This window comes from Melospiza georgiana, chromosome 29 (assembly GCF_028018845.1).
Source record: "Melospiza georgiana isolate bMelGeo1 chromosome 29, bMelGeo1.pri, whole genome shotgun sequence".
NCBI classification, from domain to species: Eukaryota; Metazoa; Chordata; class Aves; order Passeriformes; family Passerellidae; genus Melospiza; species Melospiza georgiana.
The window spans coordinates 2,958,461-2,968,512 of record NC_080458.1 but is presented as its reverse complement, the minus strand read 5'-3'; positions in this window follow the sequence as shown (position 1 = coordinate 2,968,512).

Genomic DNA, 10,052 nt, shown 5'->3' with positions numbered 1-10,052 from the left:
CTCTCTTTTCCATCAAGTGCTTCCATCTCTCCTGGTTAAAAGGCCATGTCTAAGGACATCACTAGACCAGCTGGATATTTGTTCTTCCCATTGGTCCCAGATTTCCTCCACCAGATGCTCTCTGGTCATTCAAGTGCCTCTCAACTGACTGGTTTCATGCTTTGAGTGTCAGGGAGTTGCCCAATCTTTTTGAAGTTTAAATAAATATCACATAAGGCGACATCCTAATTATCTTTATATCTATCACAGAATTACCTTTTCTTATATCTATGTCTAAAACTGTTCCTGCATAGGAATCCTTTAGGGATGGTGGACATGTCAGATGCTGCTGGGACATTGCAGAGAGCTGAGGGAAGAGCTGTGATGGTTATTCAACTGTTGAAAGGTTCAACTTGTGTTTGTTGGCAAGAAACCTTTCTGTGCCTCTAAATGTTACCAGTCCGTGACCCCAAAGGACACAAACCTGATGAGTTGTGGTTCCCAGTGCAGGGGCTGCACTTGGACCTTGGCTCTGCACAGGAGAGCTCTTCATCCCCTTTCTCTCTTTTCCTCCCTCTGGGCATGGAGAGAGCTCCTGACTTCAGCGTCTGACTCATGTGTGCAAAGAGCAAGTCTGGGCAGAACCAGGGCAGGGAGGGTTTGGGGGGACCTTGGGATCGGTGCTGGGCACAGTAGGTGATTTCCATTGTTCTGAGATTGTCTGCTGTGGAAAGTGGATTTAATATCCAGCAGAGGAATGACTTTTGCATTTGATAGAGCTGTGCCATCCCCTGGCTTTTTTGGCTGACCAGAAATGAACATCCCTCTTTGTCTCGGACAGCTCCTTCTCCAAGGAAAGCAGGTGGGAGTTGGAGCCAAGGAGCTGAAAGCTGCAGGTGCAGCCTGGGCTGGAGGGAGCTCAGATTTGAGCAAGGCTGCTCTGAGTGCCGGGGCTTGGATGGGAGAAATGGTGGGATGGGGATAGGGACAGAGTCTGATTGATTGTCAGCCATGAAGTGTCTTGAAATTCATATGCCTTCAAACTGCATGCGGAGGTACTTGGATTCAATGTCAATACAAGATTGCATCTATCAATTTATTAACAGGGGGAAAAAACCTAAGCAGGACCTAAGAAACTTTTCTCACTGTCTTTTTAAATAGAATCTATTCAACTTGAATACACTACTGGAATTCTGCTAATTAACCACAAAAGATTTGAAAATTAAAATCAAATTGCTCCCAGAGGCTTGGCTTGTTCAGGTGCTCTTAATGTTAATGAGCCCTGGGACACTGAATTCCTGCACTGAAGAGCTGAAGGCTGAACAAGCCTCTGGAGCAGGAAAATTCAGCAGCAGCCTCCAAGTTGCTGAGAATGTCAGCAGCCCCCACTGAGGCCATCCCTGCCCAGAGACCGTGGGGGAATGGGCAGACAAGGAGAGCTTCCCTGGGGCTGGGGCAGCACAACTCAGAGGCACCAGCGGCTCCAGCTGGGAAATGGAGTGTGGAATGTGGCTGGGAAAGCCCTGCCTGGGCTGTGCCAAGCAGGACAGACAAGTCCTGACCCCCATTCCCCAAACAATTCTCTCAAACAAGAAGACATTTAAAAGCAATTGCAGTTGTTTCTGTACCCTGAGTTGGACTCCCTGGGGAAATACAAACACAAGATTCTGAGGAGCTCTCATGAACAAAACAGCCTTTACTGGCTGCTTTAGAAGATCAGAGAAACTTTGTCAAAATGTTTATTATGACATTTTAGTGAGTTTTGTTAATTTGTTAATTTAAGATTTTTCTAATCTTGATATTTCTTAATTAATGTATTGATGAGTGTGGTGGGTTGTCATGTCAGTTAATTATTTATGTATTTATTTCATTGTGAGAAAGGATTACGGGAAAGGTAAAGTTGGCCTAACATTTTAAAAGGGTATAAAGAAATGTTTATTAAAAGTAAATTTAAAAATAAAAAAGTAGTAGAAATTCAAATAAACCATTTTTGAACGCTTTGTTTTCTTTATAACTTTTTCTTTTTACTGACAATGTAAAGAAAGTAAACTTAAAATTTCTAGTTTTTTTACTATTTCTATAATAGTCTTTTTAATTTAATTTAGGGAGAGAAGTTTTTTTTTTAAGTTTATTAAATTTTTTTACAAGAGGAAAATATAGGTTTTTTGTGATTCTTAATTCTGTCATGGATAAGAGTTGTCTGGGCAACTCTGTTATTGTGAAGTTGTTTTTATTACTACAAACTTTTTTACAGCTTGTTGATGGGCCATGTCAACTTATGGGGTATTGTGTTAAAGATGAGTTCTTTAAGGGTAAAAGGTTTTACTTTTTAATTTTATAATTTTTTTTATCTCTGGGAAGAGCTCTTCTTTTGGGGATACTGTTTTTTTTCCCCCGACTAAACTTTTTTAAAAATTCTTGTTATTTTAACATTTGTTTAATTTTAACATGCAGGTTTTTGTTTGATATTAATTTTAAATTATTTTAATAGTTTTTTGTGCTGTTAAGAAGAAGAGTTTTTGCTTTATAGTTTATAAAAAGATTTTAGTTTTAAGATTAAGGTATTTTTTCTTATTTTTTATTTGGGATTTAATTTCTTCTTTAGCGACTTTGAGGGGTATTTATTGCTTTTTATATGCTTGTATTTTGGTTTTTTTTTCTTTTACTTGAGGGAGGATTGAAGTATTGAAAGGATTAACACCTGACCTTCCAGTAACTTGTGGTGGAAGTTGTAGTTGGGTTGTGTTAGGATTGGTTTTATGGTTGGTTTTTGGGGTTTTTTCTGTTTAACTTTTGAGTTGTAGGGTTATTTTGTATGGGTTGTAGGGGTTTTTGGTTTTAGTTATGTTGGGTGGAAGGGACTTGATGGTAAGATTTTAATAGCTGTGGCTGGCTTAGTTCTGGTTGGGGTTTTGTAACCTCTTTTGTTTTCCTGTTTGGTAGTTGTTGGGGTTTGGTTTGGTTTGAATGGGGCTGATGGAGAGGGGGGTGGTCTGCGGAGGGGGGAAAGGCCTAAGCCCACTGCAGGGTTGCTTGGTTTGGTTTGGTTTGGTTTGGTTTGGTTTGGTTTGGTTTGGTTTGGTTTGGTTTGGTTTGGTTTGGTTGTGATGGGGGCCAGGGCCAGGGCCTGCTGCTTCTTTGTTGACTGGAAAAGAAAGAGGAGGTTCCTGGGTTTTTTCATCTTTAACATATGTGTTTCACAGAGGTGTGTTCAATATGTTAGTGGTTTAACAGATTGTCAGTTACACAAAAAGTTTTGTATTACTTTTTAAAATTCTTCTCATGTAAAACTACAACATACATACAATCCACAAAAAACACTTCTCAAAATATTGACTTGGCCCCTTCAACTTCACAAACTCTAAGCCTGTTAAATATAATGTTAATCAAAATTTGTCGGAGCACAGAAACGAAGAAGAAGACACAGAAAGAGAGAAAGAAAAAAAAGATCCAGAGAAGCAGAAACACATCTGCCAACTCCTGGATTCTAGTGTTGTTCAAATGGAAATTCCAAGAGAAGGTAGGGTCAAGATGTGTGCTTGCCTTGTGGTCAGCCTTCAATACCGCTTGGTCTTACTGGGCCCTTCCCCCAGGTGGGCCTTGGGCTCATTTGGTCACTCAGGAGCTGGGCTGGGGCTGCAGAGGTGGCTGTGGAGCATTGCCTGTGCTGTGCCAGGGACTGGCAGACACTGCTGGGCTGGGATAGAGACTCTGGGGGCATTGGGGTTCCAGGGCAGGGCAGGGCAGGGCAAGGCTGGACCTGCCCCTTCCTCCCCCACACAAAATGTTTTGAGCCAACCATCTCCTCCAGTCTGTCACAGTAAGGCAATATTGGAGGTGAAATCCCACTTCGGGCCATGGGCACCATGGATGAGAAGGAAAGTTCTTTTCCATAGGAAGGAAAAGCACAGACCACAGTGTTTGGAAGACAGGTGAGAGCCTCACTAGACCAAGGCCAGTCAGACTTGTCAGTAATAGCAGATTTTGTCTGGGAGCAGTCTTTGGATATAGGGAATTTTGGAGGTGGAACCCCAATCTCAGCCATGGGCACCCAGAGAATCAGGAGAGTTTTTTCCCATAGGAAGAAGAGCACAGAGCCTTCCCCAGTGTTTTGGGGACAGATGGGAAGTGACCCTCATGCAACCACTGCCAGCCAGACTTGTCCTGGCAATAATCTTATGTGAACAATCTCTGGATATAAGGAAATTTGGAGGTGAAATTGCAATTCTGTCCATGGATGCCTGGGGGAGGAGGAGAGATCTTTTTCATAGGAAGGAAAGCCCAGAGCTCCATCGTTTGAATAGCAGATGGGAACAGACCCTCAGCATGCCAAGGTCAGCTTTCAGGCAGCCCCTGGGAGGCCAAACTAGCCAGACCTGTTCCATGTTCCCTTGGTTCCATGAGGCCTTGCAGTGTCACAATGGTCTCTGTGATTCCACAGGACCCAGAGTGTCGCGTGACTCCTCTGTTCCATGAGGCCTGCTATGTCACAATGGACCTTTAGACCCTGGGGTTTGCAGTGTCACAATGGTCTCCTTTGGCTCCCAATGTCACAATGATCCACTGATGTCACAATGGACCTTTGGTTCCATGCAGCCCTGCAGTGTCACAAAGGCCTCTTGGTTTCACGAGGTCCCACAGTATCACAATGGTCCTCTTGGTTCTGTGGGGACCTCCAGGGTAATTTTGGCCTCACTGGTTCCATGGAACCTCACAGTGTCACAATGCTTTGCTTACTCTATGGGGCCTCACAGTGTAACAATGGTCCCTTGGTCTCACAGAGTCCCACAGCGTCACAATGGTCCCTTGGTCTCACAGAGCCCCATAATGTCACAATGGTCCTTTGGGATCACAGGGCCCCACAGTGCCACCATGGTCCCTTGGTGTCACAGGGCCTCACAGTGTCGCAATGGCCCCTTGGTTCCATGGCCCCTGTGCTGCTGCATTCCCCCCTCCCCTTCTCAGGCCGCCCTGCCAGCTGAGAAATGCTCCTTGGGGCTCGGCCTTGGCCAACAGCCCCTGGGCTCAGCTCCTCTGCAGCTCATCACAAACACTGTCTGCTCCAGGCACTGCTGCTGCCCAACCAGCTCCTGGTTCCTTTAGGAGCAGCCCTGGGAACTGTTTTTGTTCCCTCAGTGGCACAACATCCCTGTTCTCACACTGTCAAAGAAAGCAGTTGATGCCAAGTGAGGCCAGGATGAACCATTGCTGGGACTGCAGCCCCTCTCTTGGGGCCCTGCAAACAGTGCTCCAAAAGGAGCCCTTGGAGCTCTCCTGGGCCAGCGACTCCCTCTGAGTGTGGCCTCTCCCAGCCGGGAACTCTCCCCTTTGCTGCACTCGGGGATCCTGAACAACGACGGAGCCTGGGCTGATCCCCCCACTCCTCCAGGCTCAACCCTTTGCCCTCTGGGAAGATGCCAAAGCATCAGCAGTGAGCATTGCCTGCCCTCAGGGGAATTGTTCACAGCTGCCTGGATCTGACTCTTTGTGTCTGTGCACACAGGAGTGCCTGTGCTGGGGAAATGCTGCTCTCTGAGGGGCTTGAGTGGTGTGGATGGCTGAGTCAGTCACGCCTGTAAGGAAGGTTGAATCACAAGCCATAAGTTAAATGCTGCTAAGAGTTGTTTTGCTAAGTTGTTAAGTTTAATATAAGTTTATAAGCTAAGTTGAATATGGTTAAGTATTATTGTACTGTTAAATCATTCAGTCATAGGTTATAAGTAAGGTTAAATACTGTCAAGTGCTGTTCTTTTGCTAAATTCTGAAGTCTAAGGTATCAGTCAAGGCCTGTAAAGTTTGAAATCTGGTTAGCTTTTAGGCTGTATTCTTTTTATCCTTGACCTCATTGCTCTTTTGTCACACACATGCACGCACACACACACACACAGAGGGAGAGTTCTTGGTTCATTTCTGGTTTGATTGCCTGGATTCTGTTTGGTTTTGTTGTTGCTTTGTTTCCTTGGTGTGCCTGAAGTATCCAGTCAGGAGCAGAGTGACTCTTGCCAAGGAACTTTGTGCTGCTGTCCCTTAATATTAAATCTAGTTTTTGCTGATCCCTTGCCAGGGATTTTTCAGCACTCTCAGCCCCTCATTTGTAACAGGGTGAAGGAGCCCTGGCCCAGGCTCTGGCCCTGGGGGACACAGGGATGCTGCCGGGGGGTCCCTGTCCCCCTGTCCCACCCCCAGGGCCCCGGCTCCCCGTCCCCGTGTCAGGCTCTGGGGTCGATCTCGTGGAACATCCTCTGGGGGAGGCTGCGGGGCCGGGGGCAGGGGGGACCCAGGGGGACAGGGGACCCCACTGTGCACGAGCAGGGTTGGACTGCTCTGGGGGTGAGCTGTGAGGGGGGCCGGGGCAGAGTGACTTCCCCAGTGACCTCACACAGCCCCTGTGATGTCACACCATCCCTGTGATGTCACAGTCACCTGTGACATCACACAGCTTTTTTGCGATGTCACACAGCCACCTGTGATGTCACAGCCCACTCTAGCATGTCACACAGCACCCTTGTGATGTCACAGAGCCAACTCTGGGATGTCAGCCTGGAATGTCAGGCAGTTGCACTGTGATGTCACAAAAGACTCTGTGATGTCAGAAAGCCACAATGTGATGTCAGAATCTGTTCTGTGATGTCACAACCTGCTCTATGATGTTACACAGCCAGCCAGTGAGGTCACAACCCATTCTCTCATTTCACAGGGCCACCCTCTATGATGGCAGGATCTCCTCTATGGCCACGCACCCTACTCTATGATGTCACAGAAGCTGTAAGATGTCACAACTCCCTCAGTGATGTCACAAAACCCTCTCTGTGATGTCATGCTGTTATGAGTAGAGAAGTTGCCCATTTTATTAAAAGGTTGCAGAGTTCACAGGTTGGGCCAGTTTCTGCCAGGGTGGAGTTCTAACTGTTTGTTGTTGTAATCACCTGTTTTTAATCGTTTTTCGTTAACTACCTGTTGTTGATGGTTGCGAATTCCCCTTTTTGTCGAGTGGCACCCTGCTGCTTCCTGGAGGATGGCACCCGGGATAGGAAAGAGAGGGGACAACCAAGTTGGCATGCAAATGATATTGGGGTTTGCATGCAAATGAGGAAGCTCCGCACCAAACCTAGCCAAAAACCCCTAAAAACAACAAACCAACATGGAATTGAGGGATCAAAGTGATGTCTAGACGTGAAGAACAGAAGCCAGTGTCCACGAAGACTCTTTTTACCCCTCATCCTAACCTAAAAACATGTTGGCTGGAAAGACGACCTCGAATGTCAAACCAAAATACTGGGAATCACCTGGTGCTCTGGTGAGGAAGGAACCCCCAGCTCTGCCTGCAGACCAGTGGACAAAGCTGCACTCTTTCTCCTCCTCTGTACCACTTCTGGGGGCAGAAGCGGTGTGAGACCCATCGGATTACCCCACCTGAGCTGATTTTTAATAAAGACATTAAAAAGGAGAAAGATCTCCTGCCTGATTTATTTTGTTTATATTAAAAAACCAATACATGAAATAAACATGGCCAGGAGACTTCTTCTCCTTTTTAATGCCTTTATTAAAAGTGATCAGCTCAGGATTGGGCAGCTCGGTGGGGCTGCAGTCTCCCGTTGTCGCTACCAGGGCGACTCAGAGGAGGAGGAGGAGGAGGAGGAGGAGGAGGAGGAGGAGGAGGAGGAGGAGGGTATGCGCAGCTTTGTCCTATGGGGCAGAGCTGGGGATCAGGTCCTCATGGGAGCCTTTTAGGGCGTGATGATCCCTTCGTTGTTCGTTTTCCCATTCCTGTCCGCCCGGTCTCAGCACCGGGGACGACTCCCATGGTCAGGGCGAGAGGGACTCCGAAGGTGTTCCACATCTCTGCAGGCTCAGCACTCGGCTCCTCAGGTCCAGATATCACTCCAACCTCTCAACTCTTAGTTCGCTCATTGTTTTGGGGTTTTCTCAGTACGTTTGGAGCCGTAGTCCCCCATAGCATGCTGGTCCTGGAGTCACTTTGCATAGCCGCCCCCCGCCAGGTCTCTTCACTATTTTGGGGAAAAGTACAACTTAGCCTTGGGCAAGGCTCTGCTAATACAAAAGGAGCAATTAGCCACAACGACCCGTGATTACAATAACAAAACAGGCAGAACTAGCAGCAACAGTGCTCTGGCTGATTTTTTTGTAACCTTTTCTCACAAAAAAAATAGCAGAATTTTTGTTCATAACAATACATTTTTAGGAAGCAAAAAAATTATTGGTCGTTGGTTCTAAGTAATACAATTCCCTTCATTCATTAGTTGATCTCCATTGGCTATTTATTTATTCCTCTTTATGGTAACTAGTAATATTTGAGGTTTTTTATCATCTTTTTTATCATCTTTTTCTCAGAAAGGGTCAAGGGAGGCACTTTGGGGTCCCTGGAGACATTTCTGGGGCACATTTGGGGCAGTTTTTAGTCTGGCGAGGGAATTCAGAGAGAACTTGAGGGTCTGGAGGACACTTGAGGGACCCGGGTGGGCACTTGGAGGGGCACTCAGGGATTCCGCGGGACAGTTCAGGGTCCGGGACAGAACTTGGGGGTCCAGGGGGGCCCTTGGAGGTCAGGGAGGGGAATTTGGGGCCCTTTGGGGTCCGGGCGGGCCCTTGGGTGGCTCTGACGGGATTCTCTGGGGCTCGTGGGGTGATGGGAGTTGAAGGCGTGGGTGTAATACTGTTCAAAGGGGCCGCGGAGAATCACGGGAGTTCAAGGCACAGCTGCAATGGCTCTCGGTGGGGCGTGGGGCATGAACGGAGATGAAGTCCTGGCTGGAACAGCGCTGGACATCTGCCATGGAGCATGATGGGAGCCATAGTCCCGGAAGTGACTCCAACTCTTTGTTTGGAGGTCCGGGAAGTCTCTTCGGGGCACTTCTGCGTCCGAGCCGCGATTTGAAATCCTCGGGGGAACGTAAATGGTTCGTGAGAACTTGCAGGGGTCTCGGGGAGCTCTAACCGGGCTCTTCAGGGCGCGTGGCATGGCAGGAGTTTTAGGCGTGGGACTGTGTTCTGAGGGCTCTGGGGCCACGGGGGATGAGAGGAGATGAATTCTCAGAAGTGGCTGTACCGGGCATCTGTGGGGATGGGAGCACTCAGGGCATCTGGGGACACTTTTCAGGGGTCCCGAATGGGCGCTGAGGGGACACTGAGGGATCCTGGAGGGTCTGGGGGACAATTAAGGGACAAGGGGGGGTGGATCCCAGGGTTCTGTGGAGTGCAGGACATGACGGGCGTTGTAGTCCTGGCACCAGTGGGGCTCAGTCGGGCCATGGGGCATGACGGGAGTTGTGGCTACTGTAGGCACCGTCCCCGAGTCTCCGATCTCTGGTGCTGATTGGCAGGAGTCTCGGCAAATGGGATGTGGTGGAGGCGGGAACAGCCCATTCAACTTCTCCAGTCCCTCCCAGTACAGCCCAGTTCATCTGCAGTAAAGCTCAGTTCATCCCAAGTAGAACCCAGTTCAACCCCAGTGCCCCTCCAATCCCTCCCAGTAAAGCCCAGTCCCTCCCAATACACCTGAGTTTATTCCCAGTCCCTCCCAGTTCCCCCCAATATCATCCACAGGATGCCCTAGTGTCCCCAGTCTTCTCCGCAATGGCCCCAGTGTCCCCAGTATGTCCCAGTCCTCCCCAGTGTCACTCCCAGTATGTCCCAGTGTCTCCCACAGCGTTCCCAGTATTCCCCAGTATGTCCCAGTCCTCCCCAGTGTTTCCAAGGACAGTTTCATTTCTCACGGTAGCCGTGGCAGCCAAACCCAGCAGTGGGGTCAGTGCAGTGCCCAGGGCCACAGCCCCTTGCAGGGGCCCAGTGCAGCTTGGGCTGATGATCCACCCTCACAGCTGGCCAGGGGCAGCTCTGCAGTGCCTTTGGTGGCATCTGGGGCTGGCACACACCTGAGCAGCGTGTCTGTTGAAGTGGGGAAACTCAGCAGTTTGAGATTGCTGCGAAAAATCCCCAAAAGGGAAAACCCCTCTTAGGCTGGCTGCAGCCATTTCTGCAAGCACAGCATGGCTCAGGGGAGTAAAGACAGACAGGTTGGGGCAGGACAATGTGGAGCAAGGTTGTCCATACTG